Here is a 19,399-nt window from a genome sequence, read left to right on the forward strand (position 1 = left end):
TGCCTTATTCTTGTAAGTTTGATGCTTGATGAAAACGAACTTTAGATAAACATTTTAAAACTTCCAGTTGTCCGTGGTCATTTACAACAGTATTGAATGTCATTTGAATTTGCATTTGCTGCCTTTCCTTTTACAGCTAGGCCCCTGATCCATTGAGGTCATAGGTACCCGTGTCGGTGGATGGTAAGTCGGGTACACTGAGTAATAACGGTAGGGAACACACACAATTGGTAGCAGCCCGTGAAGTCGCCCTGTCAATGAGTAGTGTGAATTAAAAGTATATGGGCCCTGAAGCCGGAAACGGCGGAATCATTGGCTGGGTGACCTCGCACGCTCTATCAATAGCACACACAACATGATTTAATAGTATATCTGCACATTTTCCTTTTCATCCTTCCTCTTTTCTTTGTCTTATGTTCTTTGTTGCAGCGATCAAGGAAATGTAATTGTTTTCCATAGGTGTACTATTGTTTACATAGAGAAAGATAGATGCGTGCAAAATATTGCTTATACACATTCTGTAAAATTGAGTCTCTACCATTCTTAGTATAAGTATAATCTACGTATGAGGTTACTGTAGGTTTATGCCTCACCAAATGTAATATAAAAATATATTCCGAGTACATTAACCTGCACTAATAAATGATGGATTAAAAAAAATCCAAGTTTAAGGCGGTGACAGGTGGCTCCTAACATCTTATGTGCGCTTTAATTTTGACTGAGTGAAGTGAAATATTGAAAACTCTGTGTTGTGGCCTAGCCCTGGAGTATCAGTCTTTGGGCTGCAGGAAACTGCTGCTGGCTGTGAGTCACAGGCCAACAAAATACAAAGGCCCGGCCGCGCCCTAGGAAGAGGGTTGCAGCGAGACTGCAGCCTGATCAGGGCTCGCTCTCTGGGCACAATACCGATCCCTCCCTTTGCAAACATGCCACCCTTCTTTCCCAACACCAACAACCAACAACTGGCATTCGTGATTTTAAACGTCGGGGCTGTTTGCTCACTACTGCTGCTTACTTTACTTTTGTAGAAATAGACCCAACAAATATATTTTGACAAGGGGGCTGAGCTTCAAACTTCGGATTAAACTATTAACGTTTCAATTGAATAAGTAGCAAATAGTTATACAGTTGTAACACCGTGGAGTTGCTGCATTTTTAATTACGCAGCTGAATTTCTAAAAAAACATGTTTGTTGGGAGTCTTTGTCAATAGCGCACAGGCTTCCGTAGCTGTGCCGTCATATTCTGCGCCGTAGGTGATGTCATTTGCGTGCGCCAACATGAAAGTAAATTGCCCTAATGCACACGCCTGATCAAAAGGACTGCATGACCGAACTTCCCATTCGCATATGTGGTATTTGTGGGCAGGGCTAGAATTGGGAGAAAAAAATTCTCCGGGAGGCCATATATCATATATACCAACTTTTCAGAACAGCGAAGTCAGAGACTTTGAAAATAATTAATTTGTTAGAATATATTTCTTCTATTTACCGATATGGAAGCAGAGGTAATTGTAAGCCGACAACAGCTAAAATAAAACAATTTTTGGGTTACAAACTCCAGAGTCTCCCATCTGAATTGGGTCTGTTTATTTATTTTATTTATTTATTTTGAAAGTTTTATAGAGTGCGAACAAGATCCTAGCGGATATCAGAGCGCTATACAAACAATAAATGTTACTTATACAGAAAATAAGAGCAGATCCAAACAAATGTACAAAGCATATAATAAAAACAGCATAGTTAAATTTAGCTTCAAGAAGTGTCTTGTGGTTGGGAGAGCGTATGCGTCTCGTCACAGGGTTTCAGTAGACCCTACTCATGTGTATTTGGCCATGAGGATGGATTTAACTTCCTTTTTAAAAGAGGTAGTGGACGGGTTAAGTCTGGTTTCTGGGGTTAAGGCATTCCAAATTCTGGGTGCCATCCCAGAAAATGATCTATTATAAGTTTTTTTCTTATGGAATTTTTGTGGTTTCAGTAGTAATTTTTCCGCATTTTTGAGGATCTGGACCCACCCGAGATCGTCAGTTTCTGTGCCAGGTAACTGGGTGTCTTGTGATGCATGGCTCTGTGCGTCATGCACACAATTTTCAACTGAATTCTCGCCTCCAGGGGTAGCCAGTTGGAATGAGTAGTAACTGTGGGTATGGCTTCACTGGTTTGCATTGCTTATTGGACCTGACATCCACTGGTGCAATGGTGTTCATTAGCAAGAAGAACACCGTGAGAAGCCTAGGTAATGATTCTGGCATCTGGGTAGTGTTTCTGGAATGGACGATGGGGATACTGAATACATCAGCCTCATCACTGGAGTCCAATTTGTACACCTTTCCCCAGTTTAGGTCATCTACTACATGCCACACAATTATATTGTGTATATCTGTATTTGAGGACTTTCTTGCTGGAGCCCGGGACCTGCAGTGTCACACAGAGTTATGGAGCCTGCCACAGGTCAAGCATCAAAGAAGTCTTGCTTGACAGCCAGTGGCATGGGGAAGAACTCTCTCAAGGCATTGGTTCTCCTATGAGGTGTATTGTTCATATACCATGGTATCTCTCTTATAAAGTGTTCTTCAGGTAACATCTGGTTCCTAGACGGCTTACACTATCTGCCACCCATGGCTTGTCATTGAACCAAGAACTGCAGATTCCATAACACTGAGGAGGGTCACTGATTACCCCCACAGTGGCTGCAGTTACATCAGTCAACTCAATCCCTTTTCCTAGGTCAGGGATATGGAATGGAGCCATGATTGTTGCCTGGGCTTTGTGGAGATGCACACGTAGATTGTTATGGCTATGAGCTCAATGTACAGGTAGCTGACAGTTGTGCCTTAGTCTTGTGTCTCTCCTTTTATAGAATTCTTACATGTCATGAGGGTTAGAATGTAGTGTTTAGAGCATAGATCGGATCTGAACTAGCGGGTGGTGTTGAACTTTATTGTGACAAGTAGCAGAGTTTAGAATAAATATTGCAAGTGTTGGCAGAGTGGCACAGTCCGGCATGAAAAGCATCTGAAGGCTTGTCCTTCCTCTGATGGGACCCAGACAATAGTGATGAGTGATGGCTGTTAGCAGGTAAAAGTGGTGCAGCACATCGGGGGGGGCGGGGGGATGACAAATACAACTTTTCTGCCGCCTCGCCAGGCTCTTCAACTCCCTAATCCCGCTGCACACAGACTCCCAGAGTCCCCAGAACAAATCCAGATTCTGTTCTCATGCTGCTATTACCCAGCATGAGTGAAGTGCTGGGAGTGGGTGGAGCTGGTTGGTTTCACACTCCAGCGGGGACTGGGAGCCTGTGCTCCTGTGCCCTGATATCTCCAAGAAACAGCCTAGAGCTATCCAAGTGCGCATGTCGGTTTGGCCATCCTAAGTGCAATTAGAGTGCCCTGTGCCCATCACTCCTCCTGCCGCTGATGGCCCCACCCAGAAGACTTAACTGCAGGTCCTACAAGTAAGATAAAATGAAAACAAAGCAGTGTTATTAATTGCTTTATTATCATTTTATTTTACATGTTTTGATCTGCTAGTTCCAGCAGTGGGGTGACACTCCTCCACCATAAAGGAGGAGCCACCACAGCCAGACAGGTTGAGCCACCTAAAGTCACTATTGAAGCGACCCAGAAGTATGCTATCAGCACTGTGACTGCCTCAGAATAATCTGAAGTATCACACAGGAGCCCAAGGAATGAATATCTCATAAACACCTTCTTAAGCAGAATGCAACACAATCTGCATACATTTCTAGTCCACTTATTTTCTTCTCACCTTTCTAACTATACTGTTCACCAGTGGCCTAACGAGGAATGGACCACTAACGAAGACACAGTTGGCAACACATCACTGGATCAGACAGACCTTGCAGCTTCTCCTTTGGCTTCAGCTTTGTCAGCCATGTCGGTAATTGTAAACAACCGCACTTTTCATTACAATATGCCTTATATGAGTTTACAAACTATAACGCGTTAATCTCCAGCAGTGTATACATGGCTACACTGAAAGTGGCATCTGCCAACTGGCAGCTGGGTTAGATATGTCTTCTATTCATCCCTTTCTGGTCTTGGTGCTCCTTAAGTTGGCAACTTGGAAATGCAAAGTGCCAACTTAAATAGTCTGCATAATATCAAGCAGAACTGAAAATACTAGTGCCCAGAACAAAGTGGCTATCCTGTAATTCTGAGATGCAATTATTGCGGTCAAAGCAGTGGCTTAACAAAACTCTGTTGCATTCCCAAATCACCCTCACTGGTGTTTTGGGTATGCCTCTGAGTTTTACTGACGATTCATTTTTTACCACTTTTTTGAGAATAAGCAGATATTTATCTGAAGGAAACTAAAACAAAGTAAAATGGCAAGGGTATTGATAAATGTTTCATAACAAGCAAAGCCCTCAACCTCTCAAAGTTCTAACCACGGTCTTCTGACAAGGCAATCACATTCTGCTGTGAGTTTACCACGGAGGAGCACCAAATGTTATATTTTGGACAGCCATGAAAGGAAACGCATATTGTTTAAACTTAAAATGAAGATAACAGAGAATCAGCCAACAAAAAATTCACGTGTGCACTACTACATCAAGAAGACGTGAATTGTGACGGGTGAGGGTGTTTTTTAAAAACAGAATCATGTTTTTTTTTTTGCCTTACCCCTCCCAGCACTGTGCAACAGTGTTTTGATTCCCCTCGCTGGTCTGTCCCTTGTGTTGTTTGACGAATTACTAATAAAGACAGATACATCTGGCATTCTGAAGGTGCATGCATATGTCTTGTAGACAGGGGTTGAACAAAGTAAAAAAACTGCCTCCAAATAATTTGCTTAAGAATTTGTGATGTGTTAAGCTGTGTGCATTAGTTTCCCTGCAATGCAATGGTATCAAAGTGTTAGCTTCCAGATAGCTCCCAGCCAGGATGATAATCGAACAAAGGTAGAGTTAATTAATGACCCTTGATTTTTTCATATATATATTTTAGTTCTAGAAACAACACGTTAGCAACCTAGGCACCGGGTAGCAGAGTGCTTTACAGCTTGATATAGTGGACAAACATATACAAGTTATAAAGTAAATTATGAAACACACATTAAAACACAAATTGAATGTACACAAGTTAAATAACTGAGAGAGTGACCTCTTTGTAGTACAGGGTCAGGGACCACATACAAATGGGGAGTACAAATTTCCTTAGGTCTTTTAGGCAGTGCTATTTGAGATCCCTTTACAAGTAGAGATTGTCATGGCCTGTCAAATTTGTACCAGGAGAGCATTTCAAATAAGCTGGATTTTGCTCATATTACATGTTATACCAAATTTGCCACCCGTCCTACCTTTTGTACAAAAAGACCCCACTCACATTCACTTATTATTGAGGCAAAACTTTCATACATTTTCCATACAATATTGTTTGGTCTCTCTCCTTCAACGTTTGTGAACTGTTCTGTGAAAATAGGAAGACAAGGGGTCGGGGAGGAGGACGGAAAGGGAGAGCCACGAGGAGATATGAAGACTGCATGAACGTGGGTGTCGGCAACCTGCAGAAACATGTGATCAAGCACTCTTTTCTTTGGTGGCAGGATGGCACAAGACAGCTGTATGAAACGTGTGGAAACAGAGCCGTGCGCACCTCTGAATATCAACATTCAGGACCGAGTCATCACTGGCATTTATGTAGGGTCATTCGCAGTTCCAACTCCTAGATCAGCACGGCTGTTTGAGTATGGAGAACTTTCCGAATCAGAGTGTGACCACCCAGAGGACAGATGAATTGGCTTTAATCTTTTTGTGTTTGCGACTAGAGGGGCTGCTGAATGGAGGACTGATTTGAGGAGAGCTAGGAAAGATTAGGGTAGGCCAATCAGTCCTTTTATGTGTGCTAACAAAAACTTGGATGGCAAATTTGAAGACTTATGTTGGGATGAAAGGCATATAGTTACAGAGATTTTAATTGGAATCGGGATTTCCTATGCTTTGATGCTAACACGTGTTCTTCAAGATCCCTAGCTGCCAATTTTTATATCTCTTGCAATACCTAATAGATAGCCTCCCTGGTACCGGCCGTCTCTACCAATTACAACTTCCTTGTGTAAATAAATTGGATGTGCAAGTCGATCTGGCAGGAATGCGTGCAGTCTGATATTATCCTGTGAAGAAACACTTCTCCATTTGCTGCAAACAACCTACAAGTATACATGTCAGCACAACCAATCCTCAATAAACAGTCTCATCATTACATAGTATCATACAAAAAGCATCATATATGCTTCCCAGAATGAAAATGCACTGTTGTACTACTGTTGTCATGAGCTTAGTGTTGTAGGCAGACTCACATTGCATGGTTGGTATCACATGCTGATTGCAACCTCAGATAGGCACACATAAATAATAGTTAAGCACCTCCTGCCACATCTTATTGAATAGAATTTACTTGACTCAATAGCATTAGAAGAACCAGGACCTGGTACAGAAAAAGTCATTCTAAAGGGGGAGAGAGCATGCGGGGAAAAGCGGCAGACTCCATTATCCCTAAGTGTATTTTTTAGGTAGAGCACCACACTAGCGTGTGATTTGCTAACCAACCGAGTCGGAGGGATTAGGTTATAAATTCTCTATTAGTGCCTGCTTGTCAAGTGGGATTGGATGAACAAGTGCGAATGGGGCTCTATAGTTCACTTCATGTTATAAGGCACTCACTGCAATGGTCCGCGTGTGTGACTAGACCTCCTTCAACTTTCCATGGTCAATAAACGGAGTTCCATCGTGGTTGATCACAACAATGCTTGTTGTTTACGGTGTCCCAATATGATCTAATCTGACAAGAGGTACATGACAAACAAGAAATTCACTTCTAGAAACAGACTCCTTAGGCTTAGACCACGCCTACAAAAACAGATTGATAAAATACCAACCTTTACGTTTTTACTAGGGAATCAAACCATGGCAGGGAAAATTTGCTAGAAACGTAGGTGTGACACAGCATGAGGACCGCACCTAGATAAACAGGTTGACAGTGTAATCAAACCTTGTGCCTACTGGATGAGGACACTAAAAATAAATATTCCTGTTCCTACCGGAACAAAACAAAACAAAAAAAAAACTCAGCACTGAACTAACAATCACTATAATTACTGATGCACCAGGGCCCTTCCTTTTTCAATTCCCCAACCCCAGACCACACAACAAGCATCGAACAGCGTGCAACCACTCTGAGAGCTTTATGCTGGTACCCGCGTCACTCGCCAGTCCAAGTCATTATCTTATGCATTGTGCACAAACGGCTGATCACCGGAATTATTAAACAGTAACAGAACATAGAAGATGAGAGGCAACACATGAGCAAGGAAGATCAATTTGACATCAAGTCAACTATTAAAGTAATTTCCAGTATAATTCGAAGAGTCCAGTGTTGCTTGCATTATTCATTATAGTTCTCTTTTCCAGCCTCTTCAGTTTAAACAGTAACACCCAGTATTAAGACAGCAGACTGGGGGGAGGAGCCAAGATGGCGACTGAGATGGCTGCAAAGACGCCCGGCTCCGTGAGCCTTCTCACCCCGCGCATATATCCTGGCAACTATCCTGAGCCGTAACGACATATTTAATTTGGCGAAGGACAACTTTCACTGACCGTTTGCTCCTGAGGCTTTTACGTGCGGCAGACCCGTGGAAATGTCCCCGACTGTTTTGCGGCCTTCACAGAGCTGGGACCGGGGTGTCGAGTGAGGAGAGTCGCCGGCTGCGAATGCGACAACAGCGGCCTCTGGTGGAGGTGAGGAGTCGGCCGGAGGAAACCGGAGATCTGTTGGGCCGATGGCGACAGTGCCGACCCGGTCCATCTAGCGGAGTGCCGTGTGGGATGTGCGGAACAGCAGGATCGAGGGGACTGCACGATACTTGGCCCCCTTTTCCAGTGTTGTGTCCGGGCATGGTTATTGACTTCTCCCGGAATCGACGGGCGGCTCCCAGGGAGCGGCGGAGATTTTGTTTAGCCCTTTGGTGACCCTCCGCTGGGAAGCCTGCCTTGACTTTCGGGATCCTCGTGGTTCCTCCTGTTGCCCCCTGGTGTGGGGCCCGGTCCCGAGGTGAGGTGGAGAAGGACGAGGCCGGATCAACTAAGATGGCAGATGGCGCCCTCTTACGCACACCACACCCAGGCAGAGAAGCTACTGTGCGGGAGAGTCCTGGGGTATGGCGACACGAGAAAGAACCCAAGTCCAGAGATATCCTGGCTGCGCTAACAACCCTGCATTTGACCCTGATCCGGGACGCCCTGGATCTGGGAAGAAGGATGGCCGCCATTGTTGTCCCGCCGTTCCACGCGGGCATAGCTCGATCTCTGGGGGGCACCGATGTGCCCGCCTCTGCGTCAGTGATGAGTGCTCCAGCTACGCCTATGTTCGTGGAGACGCTGGAAGACCCGGTTCATGAGATCGCTTTGGACAGTTCTGTTGTACATGTGAGTGACTTGTCGGCGCACTTCTCTATTCGGCGGCTGGTGCAACAACGTCGATCTATGGTCTGGACTGCCCCGGCGGCGTTTCGGCGCTTACCGGAAGGTGTGACTCTCTCTCCCTGGTTGGTGAGACTGTGTTCGGACTGGAGGATGTTTTCGGGGTTGATACTGACGTAGACGGATTTCCGCCATACATCTTCGGCTGGGTTTTGGTGGCTGAAGTCCCAAGGAGTAACGACACTATCCGGTCCGCCCGGATCACTCGGACCCTCCACGCTGCTCTGTATGCCGATTGATAAGTGGATGTATGTTGGTACTACTGATAGGAAAGGCCAGGGGTGAGACCGTCTGGGACACGGTGGACCTTATTGTTGGCTGACGGTGATTTCGGGGACACTCTGCGGGGATGTTATTGATTGTGATATTGGTGATTACTGTTTTCCGTGGCTATTCTGATCTTGCTTTTAGGATGTTTATTGTGCGCGGTGGTGGAGAGGGGGCCGGGTGGCTAGATCGACGGCCCTTCCCCACATTTTTTTCTCTTTTTCTTCTTTTTCTCTTCTTCTATATTTCGGGTCTCTTATTTAGGGTGACAGGCACGCTGCTGGGGGGGGGATAGGCCGTAGCCTTCTGCAGGGGTGCAGGGCGGGGGGTAGGGGGATGGGGTTTGTTAATTTGTCCTTTCTTTGTTTCTATGGCCCTTTGTCTTTCTTCCTTTTTGGTGTCGTCTTTTTTCATGTTTCCTACAGTATGTTTCATTTTATGGGGTGGGGTGCAGCTCGCTATGAAACGTGTTTGTTTTTACATTTATCCTGCCTCGTATGCCTTACCCCTAATATTTCAAACGTATTTGCACTGTTTGCGGATTTCCTGCTTCATGCTTGCTATTGTAGGACCATGTATGACCGTATGGCATTGACTCTTAGTTTTTCTTTGTTGTAAAATTAACCTTCTCGAAACCTAAATCTTACACAGTACGCTTGAATACAAGTTATATCCTGGACATTTATAAGACCCCGATTTTCGGGCTGCTGTCTTTTTTTATATTGATTTGCTGTACTTACGACTCGACTAGCGGCCGGCCGGGGAGGTTGTAGGCCCATGCTTGCATTTCCTTGAAGTAACAATAAAGGTTCTCAAAAAAAAAAAAAAAAAAAAAAAAAAAAGACAGCAGACTGGGGCTCAGTTGGATGGCCAAGTGCTAGCAGTGATAATAATAATATGCCTCTCTTCCAAAGGCTTCACAGATTCTCTGTAGTCGGTTTGGAAGAGCAAGTAATTGGTCTATGATTTGACAGTAACTACTCACAACCCAACAAACTATTCCAGAGCCATCACTTCTAATCCTCTCCCTTCCTCGAAACATCAGCAGCTTGGAAGAGGAAGCATACCTGCAACTTTAGGGAATTCAATTTGTAGGATATCCCGAATAAATTCTCAAAATGGCTGATTCAATTTTCTGTGTGAGGCGCAGCCAGACACGGACACTGTAAACAGAGGACTCTTAGGAGCATGTGTTGACTGCAGTTAAACACACAGACTGTAAACCCTGTACTATTTGCCTCCTGTTCTTGGGCCACAGCACTAATTAGGTCATGTGGATAGAGTAGGAAGACACACACACTCACAAAACAGACACACTCTGCCTGCAACACTGAATACACTCTTTGCATCAGATGTTTTCATAGGCAAGCACGTACTATAAATGGTGTGCAATATTTGTATCACGCGCTTCTTGCACTAAGACACATACAAAGTAATCACGGTACTGCTTGCATATGCACCCAGTGCAGCTAGACACAGAGGGGCATATTATCAAGACAGGCGATAACATTATCGCTGTTTTAGCGGCAGAAAACTGCAGCTGAAACGGCGATAATGGGCTTGATAATGTGCTCTATGGAATTCCAATTAAAGCCCATGTTAAATGTGAAGGACATCTAACATGGGCTTCAATTGGAATTCTATAGAGCATATTAGCAAGCCCATTATCGCTGTTTTAGCGTCAGTTTTCTGCCGCTCAAATGGCGATAATTTTTTCGCCTGTCTTGATAATATGCCCCAGAGAGTGTAAGCACATAAACATTTATACCTTCTACTAACAGTAGGCAGACACCCATAGAATGAAACAACTACACTACTTGTGGTTTGCACTCAATATAGTTACACACATACATGGTCTATAAAACTCCACAATATTTTTATTGGGTTTAGTGTTTAGTCAGATCCAGACGATAACACTATACTGTTTGATTCATACGCTTTCTAAAGCAATTTCGCTCCTATGGGGGCAATTCTCAAAGAAAGTAGTAAATCTGCACCCATAAAAGTACTCCTATGAACAGGTTCAGATTTATTATTTTTTTTTCATTTAAAAAAAAAAAAAAATCCCCTGCAGTAAGCTAGAACCCGCCTCCAGGCTTAGGCGTCCAGGTGTACTGCTGCCTTTGTCTGAGACATATTTCCTAGGCTCCCATTTCCCAAAGCTTAACTATATTTCAAAGAGGGGGCACTGAGAAAATGGAGTCTGATATGCAAAAGTAAATATATAAATATACAACACCCCAGCTGTTTGCTAGAGTAAATCTACAACTACTTCTAGGGTGGGAAAGGGGTGTTTAAAGCCGAAATGTCTTCCAGAATTGCTTTATCGTGTTTTACATTTGCTTAGCGTTGATACATGTGTAAAGCTGAGAGCCGGGGTGCAGATTAAAATGGTAGAGAGAGGCCTATCTGTTAGGCACCGTCTTACCGCAGAGGGGCCTTTTACACAGTCTGTAGGGGCAGGCTAAAAAATGATGTTTGTATCTGTCGGCAGCACAATCCTTCACCCTGTGCACACTGAATTAAAAAGGAAAACAACTGCAACGCTCACCTCAGCTCAAATATTTATTTAAGAGCACTGCTCGGAGGCAAGGTTTCACAATGAATAGGCAAATACGTGCGAACAAGGCCACCTTGATAGGCACTCGTGAGTGGGTGACCCCGCGCGGCTCTGCATTGCTTCTGGCTATCTCGATGTAAACAGAGATCACCCTGGTGAACTCTGACCTGCTGCAGTTAGGTCGCCTTAAATGTTTAGCCGATTCAATCTAGTGGTGTTAAATATTGTTTTCAAGGCAATGCCTGGGCTGATAGCGTGAGCACAGGGTTACAGGTGTGCTATCCGCACAAGGCTGTGGTCAGTCGGGCCTGTGCCGGGGATTTTGTTGCTCTATAGACTAGACCAAGTGACATTTTACTGACCCTCTTCCTGACAAATGATTCCATGCTTCCCTGGACAGTCTGACACCCCTTAGCCTCAGGTGCCCTGGCAACCACTGAGAATTCCCTCACCTTAGCATCCGCTCAGTGCATGCTGGCGGGGTTGCATGTCAGTCCATCACTGCCAGAAATACCGTCTGACATAAATATTGTGTCCTGACGAATGCCTAGAAAAAATTATCGCTAATTAGGTGTGGAGTTTCCGATAACAAATACAAAGGGATGGAATATATGTAAAAGTTATTTATGACCCAGTATGTATTTCATGCGAAATTCTGAGAAGGACGTTCTGTTGGCATACCCAGGTGGGTTGCGTTCAAAAGAAAAACATTTTGGTGTCAATGTACATCAGGCAGTTGCATGCTTCTTTTGATGCATGGGTTTGGTTATCTGGTTTTTGGAGAGGCTTCCATCATCAAATAAGCTTTATTGTGGCACAAAGCCATAAAAGCAAGGTAAAGCAATGGTATAACATAAAAAGTAAAACCAACTTCGATAAAACTTACATTAAGAGGAGAGGGTTCCAAGGCTTTGTTATGGTTTGGGGGTTGCAAGATTGCAGGGAATTTAGGGCCATTAGACTGCATTAGAATAAAGTTCTGCCACTTATTTCTGGGGTGAATGCCAACACATAGATATTTCTGAGAGGGCTCTTTTTGCTCGGATAAGTGAAGACGTTAGGAATTGGTCTTAAGGAACCTTTCCCGCTTCAGGTGATCGTCATTGAACTTAGTCAACAAAAAATCCCCTTTGGGCAGCCGAATTCACCAAAACACATGCAATCATACACATATTCATATCACCAGAACATAATACCACCACCATCAAAGGCTAGAAACTTAAAAAATACAAATATTTTATTTCAGAATTAAACAAAACTTAAAAGGACATAAAAGGGTTAAAAGCTCTTCAGCACCTTTTATATACAAAACTTAGGAACTACACAACAATTACAATACTGGGATTCATATTATGCTCTGGGAAATATCGTCCTTTGTCCTGAAGAAGGTGGTGTTTAAGCAGTAATACCCACCGAAACGCATTGACGCTTACTGTTAACAGGCATACCGTAGACTGTGAAAGGCATTTGTTATTATTGTTTAATTAATTCATACAAAAATCAAGTGTCATTATAATACATTTTGTCTAATGTATGTGCCTGCTTAGATGATTAGAAACAATCTTTCTTGCAGGTTCTCCCAGCATTGTAATTGTTGTGTGGCTCCTACATTTTGCATATGATAGGTGCTGAAAAGCTTTTAACCCTTTTATGTCCTTATATGTTTTATGAATTCTGAAATAAAATATATGTATTTTTTAAATTTCTAGCTTTCAATGGTGGTGGTATTATGTTCTGATGATATGATTATGTGTATGATTGTATGTGTTTTGGAGAATTAGGCTGCCCAAATGGGATTTGTTTTTGACTGAGGTCTATGTGGTGCCCTACTCCTTTGGTGGTAAAGGGGCCCCTCTCATTCTTTTCGAGATCGTCATTGAAGCCTGTGACTAATGTTTTGCGGTTTCTTTCAGGACATAGTTTTTTAAAACATTTTTTATTTAACTTGTCTTTATTGGTAACATTGCATCATACTACACAGTAAAAAATGTGTCAAATACATGTTACATTATATAAGCCATTTTTGTTTTTTACTCATGACAATGTACAACAATCTCCACTCGCCCAGGGCAGAGTTTGGAATGTTTTTCATACACACATCCACCTTTGCCTTTAGCACTTTGGCATACATTGCCGATGGGGGATAGTGGTTAAGTGGCACAGGTGCTGTCTACAGTACACAGACACTAATGCCAGCTTCTATTTGTAGCAGGGGGTTGTGCCGGTGGTTGCAGGAGGTAGACAAAGGCTCTCATTTATGCAGATTGGGACTTATTGTTTACAATCAGACTTTGATCCAGAACAAGAGAGAAAAAGGAAGAAAAGGGACACAGATGGAGGAAATGAAAGATAAGAAGTGTGGTCAGAGAGCAGCCATTTGCCAAATGAATGACCTCTGCAACTGGGATGGCTGTGTACCTGCTGAGCCGGAGATGCAAAAAGGGTTGATAGTAAGGGGAAGAGTGACACATTGCCAGTGGTTTAGCCTTTGAGGGGTGTTCTAGGTGTGAAGAAACAAGATGGCATGCAATATGGGTGGGGAAGGGACGTCATGCACCCCCCCCCTTAGCAGATTCACCGGGTTGGGGTTCTTTATGGGCCTCCTATGCCTGCAACTTGCCAACCAGAAGCTGATACATTCCTCTATAAAAGAAAACAGCATCAATAGAAGAGTAAAACTAAAGTGAAATAGGTTCTGGCGGGAACAGAATAATGACTTTAAATATATCATAGACATTTGTACAAGAACGTAGAACACACCTAGACGTAATCAAGAGAAATTGTGTTAGCAACTTAACTAATTTTTCTTTTTACAATTAGCTCTGGTTGTAAAGTAGTCAGGCTGTCACAGAGAACAAAAAGTTACCCGAAAAACGATGAAACATAAACTAATGGTGATCTAGCGGTGACAAAGTGCTTTAGGTGAATTAAATATATGCAGTGCTGTACAGGATGTATCTAAAATGTTCATTCAGTAGACATCAATCCCTATACACTTGAATCTCCAATCCATACACAGTTCTGCTTTTCACTTATGGTGGATAGAGTAGAGAATGCATTGTGTTTGCACATCGACATTTCGACCCAAGTAGTGCGTAATTCAAGAGGAGTCACAGAGGGTCTTCTTCAGGTCAAGGGGGGACATATAAGCCATGGGCTAGCAACCAAAGACGTGATGAAAGCTTCAATTGAGCGATCCACCAGTGGTTGAATTCTTGCCAGAGATGAGGAAGTGCATCGATGGAGAACCACCAGGGGTTGGATTGTGGGGGTACCAGTCTGATTCTGACAGCAGTGATGGTCATGAGTCACATCAACTGCGGCGTGAGTTAGAAGGCTCTGGGCGGCCGGCGAACAAGTGAATAGCCTCTGTTTGCATACCTATCTATCATTTATACCCGTTTCACATTATCACATCTGACTCTGAACTTGGGACATGATGGGTACTGACGAACTGCATGTACTGGTCACCTTTAGCCTGTAGATGTTTGTGAGTTCTGTGGAGGATGATTTTTTCCCTCTTTTAGTTTCTAGTGGAGTGGAGTGGCATGTAGGCTGGGCTCTTCTGCCTGATCATTGCATATACAGAAATAAATATACGATGAGTGACTGACATCCCTCTGTAAGCATGAGGGCACTATGCGTTATTTACTTATACCTTTTTTATGGCAAAATGTAAAGTCTCTATCGGCGCCCTTTTGGTAGAGTTGGAGACTGAATTGAGGTTCTGAGTTGTGTATACAAACCCCTACTACTGCAATTTCCTTTACTCCTGTATTTTACTTTACTGTCTTTTTCCCCGGAAAAATCTATTGAAATCAGTCTGAGGAAAAATGGTCACAAAGAGGCAAAATACATTGCAAATGCCATGTCGCATGGTATATCTCAGCCTGGCCTTAATATATTGGATTGGTGATGTAGTATTGGCTCCAGCAGTATTAACATTAAGGGCCAGATGTAGGTGGCCCAATACCGGTCGGTAACGGCCGAAATTACCGAATTTCGGCCGTTACCGACCGGTATTAGGCATTTGGGATGTAGGTGGCTACATTTCAGATTCAGTAATTTACCGAATCATAAGTTGGTGGTAAATAACGAATACCTTTGAAAATGCAAATCTGTGCATTTTCAACTGTGCCATGTGGCAGACATACATGCCCTTAGGGCATGTATGTGTGCCACATCTGCACACAAGCACGATTAAGGGGTGCAACAGGGTGTCAAAGTGACACCCTGGCACCCTTGAATGTTTCCCCCATTTTACCGAATCGGTATTTACCGATTCGGTATTTGCCATTCATTCAGGAATGAATCGCAATTACCGAATCGGTAATTACCGATTCGGTAACTACCGAATCTTACAGACGTGGTGATTTATACCGAAAATGTATCTACATCCCATTTACCTATTCTTAAATACCAAATCGGTAAAATACGGGATTTAAGAATAGGTAAATTGGGATTACGTACATCTGGCCCCCATTGCAGATGTGCTACCGAGGAGTGCACAGGGCTTGGAATGAGACCCTAAATATCTAAAACGTCTTTGCCTCACCAAATGAAATCAAAACGGGGGCGTGGGGGAGGGTGTTGGAGACGATTTACTGCGCCTGAGGCCATATTGCAGATACTCTGGGGCTGATTTTGCAGTGCCACCGATGACCCCATCGACAGATAGCCTTTCGGTCCAACCGCCACATTATGATGCAGGCGGTTGGATCGAAAACATCCGGGGTGAAGATTGCCAACTCTGAGAGGATATACGATCCCGTCGGGCGCAAGAATTGTATCCCTTGAATGGCGGCGGTGCCGAGGCAGGCACCGCCTTCGGGATTACGATGTCCCAATCAGACAGCCTATTCATGGAGTTCCGACAGCCATGAAAGGGCTGTCGGAAAGGGACTTTGGGACCCCTCGTGGGCCACCGAAAAGGGGTTCTGGGACACATGTAGTAACCCCATGCGCATCCATGCGCCGTGTGCCAAGCACCACATCGTACATGCCACACAGTGCATGGATGTGCACAAAGTGCTCTTTTACACTGCGGCTTATACTTGGCTCTTCTCCTGGGCCGCAGCACAAGCCGCTGTATTAAATAGCACTTTTCTGACCACCAGCATGACAGTTGTATCCTAATTCAGCAGCCGGACCGCTGGCTGCTTGTCGGACAGTCTAATAACCATCATGATAGTTGGTGGCAGTCTGGCCGCCCACTATCATAATCAGACCCTTTGACTTGGCTAAAAAATATCACAGCAGCATCATTTTACACTATTTTGACGCAATAGTGAATAGAGCAGGCACATTTTGCTCCAGTCTCTATTACAGCGAGGTTTTGCAACAGGCCTCAAATGAGAAAATAGGTAATGGAACCATTTCATATAATTCATTTTAATTGTGTCATAGATAGGGCTGCCACCTTTCCAAAAGAAAATAGCAGCCATTTGTTCATGTTTTAAGAGTCTGCAAACGCCCAGACGTAATACTTAAATAGAACACATAAAAACATCTGTATTCATTTGAAACGTGACTATTCTGTTTTGGCTTACTTTACTTATCAGCCAGGAAACATTAAAGCAGCTCAATAGCACGTTTTAAATTGATTTTCTTTTTATATGTGCTGTTTGAATTCTATAGTTATAAGTGTAAAAAATGCCATCTTAAGGTAATTTTCCAAATTTTTGTACCAGCCGAGGCATTAAAATAATGGTTATGCCAGAAGAAAACAGACCAGGTGGCAACCCCAGTCATAGACAATTTAACAAGGAGGACTTAGACGCTTTTTTAAAGAATTAAGATTGAGCAAACTGATTTTGCACTGCTATCACTATGTTTCAAGTATGAAAAGTTGAGAAAAAGTATTTTACAAACTTTATCTTTGGTAAACACACCAAAAACGAATGTAAAATCCCTGTTTGCCATCTTAGCACCGATGCAAATACTATTTACTCTTTTGTCTGTGACGTTAAATGTAAAAGAAGTGCAAATAGATTTCAATTGTTTACAACAGTGCAACCGTTTTGTAATATACCTGCAATACATTTAAGAAGCAAACTATAAAAGTTTTAAGTGAGGGGGGGTTGTAAGAAAATATGTCATTAGTGGAACGATGAGTGGGACTGGAATTGATGCTGTGTGGCAAGGGGAAGTTATGGTAGAGATACTCCCAAATTTAAAAGCAAAATAACCCCACGACCGCTTGCCCTGAAAAATCTGTGTTCGAAGTGTAAGATCCAATAATGATGTTAGCAATATCAATGTTTTGTATGGTGTTGCAGCAGCCTGCTGCTACTCAAGGACTGACGTAGGAGGCAAAAATTACCTGCATGTCCTGCTGGTCAGGCAGACGGTACAAAACGGGGTGGACATCAGCTCTAGCAGGGCTTAGTTTAAATGGGATAAAAAAAACTGGGGGGTCTCTCAAAGAGGCGTGTCTCATTTAATCAAGGGTGTGGCTTAAAAACACGCAAGACAAAACATTTGTGCTTAACTTAGTGTGCCACCCCACTGGTAAATTTGCTGCTTCTGTCATTGCATCCAGATATATAATACAACAAGTAACATTCCACCTACAACAAGCCAGGACTATTGGCTTTGCCAATGGTTATTAGCTGCACAAGCTAAATAAGCAACAACTTTGACAACGTTGTTTATAACATTGAAAATGCTTCCATTCAGAAATGATGAGACTGTGAAAGAATTATAACTCGTCTCTTTGAAGTTACATCGCTGGCAGTGAAGGGAAGTACTTCTGCAGAGGTAAGATTTGCATTTCACCCTCAGGATGAGAGCAAAAAATGGAGAGCCTGGTGGACACCCGTCTCAGCAGCTGCTTGTTAGAACGGCCGGTGCTCAGCTCAGCACCAGCAGGACCCGGTCAACTTAAAGCCCTGAGCTCTAGTCTTAGATTACTTACTGTAGAACACTAATGACATCAAATCTCAGGGAGCACGATCAGGGGCAAACAGTGACACCCATATAGGACTAACCAAAGAGGACAGGCCTTGATGTGGTTAGGACAATGGGTCAAACAGGTGTAGCAGTCTGGTGCTTCCAGGCACAGGGGCTTTTAGGTGGGAGGGTGCTGGCAGGGTCAAATTGAACTTTTCTGAGGAGCTGTATGAACAGGGTAGGATTGGTAACGCGGGCACTCGGGCAATAGGTAATGGGCGATGTGGGCCACTCTTTTAGCCAGCGTGGTGGCTGATTTGGGCTGTGTCTGTGCTGGTCAGAAACCACCAGCGGCACAGTGGGGGCCTGAGCTGCCTTTCCAGAGACAGATGGGCATCTATTACCTCCCTTTGACCAACGGGGCGGAGGTGTCATTCCCAGTCTCCCGCTTGGTCAGCCCATTAATGTATTGCCCAATAATTGTAATACATTAATTAATTATTGTATTGAGCAGGGGCAGGGGGCCTAAGCAGAAGTGGCCTCAATCATATTCAGGTGTGGTTCACCATGGTAAACTAATCCGTGCACAAAGAACCCTGGCAACATTTGCATTTTTTTTCAAATCTCAGTGAACTTAAGAAAATACGCCTCTTTTAGAGAACCCCCGCCTTCTTTTTATAATACTTAAAACACCTAAGCTTTTAGGGTGCCTGGGCCTAGTTTTGATCCCAATCCAACCCTGATGTATGAAGTCGGTAACTTTGGTGGCATAGGTGGATGGGTCGATCTGCCTCCCCCAAGCATGATCCTCTTGTGGTATAAAATCAAAATACCTTTGCATCCTTTCGTGGTGTTTTGAAAGCCTCTCCAAAATAAGATTTTGTTTGGTCTTGTGGCTCAGTGAACCAGAGTACAATAAACATCTTATTTATCAGCAAGATGGTAATTGGGCGAACATGCACTTTATGGCTCCAAATGCTATGTTATGATTGTACGAAAGCATTTTATTGGGGATTGGACGTAGGGCTTAATTTATGCCGGTGGTTGTCGACACTAGCACTCAATACTGGGGACCAGACTTATTTTGCATCATCGGAGTTTGATCCAGAGCAAGAGAAAGAAAGGCGGCAAAGAAATAAAAATAATTTGGAAGTGAAAGATTAGCAAATATTTATGA

General features: G+C 43.5%; 1 protein-coding gene across 2 annotated transcripts in view; it reads right to left on the reverse strand.

Annotated features, from left to right (window-relative positions):
* SMAGP (small cell adhesion glycoprotein) overlaps window positions 1-19,399 on the reverse strand; it is a 118,913-nt gene that overhangs the window by 72,924 nt on the left and 26,590 nt on the right. The window lies entirely within an intron of this gene.

This window comes from Lissotriton helveticus, chromosome 1_1 (genome assembly GCF_964261635.1).
Source record: "Lissotriton helveticus chromosome 1_1, aLisHel1.1, whole genome shotgun sequence".
Taxonomy (NCBI): Eukaryota; Metazoa; Chordata; class Amphibia; order Caudata; family Salamandridae; genus Lissotriton; species Lissotriton helveticus.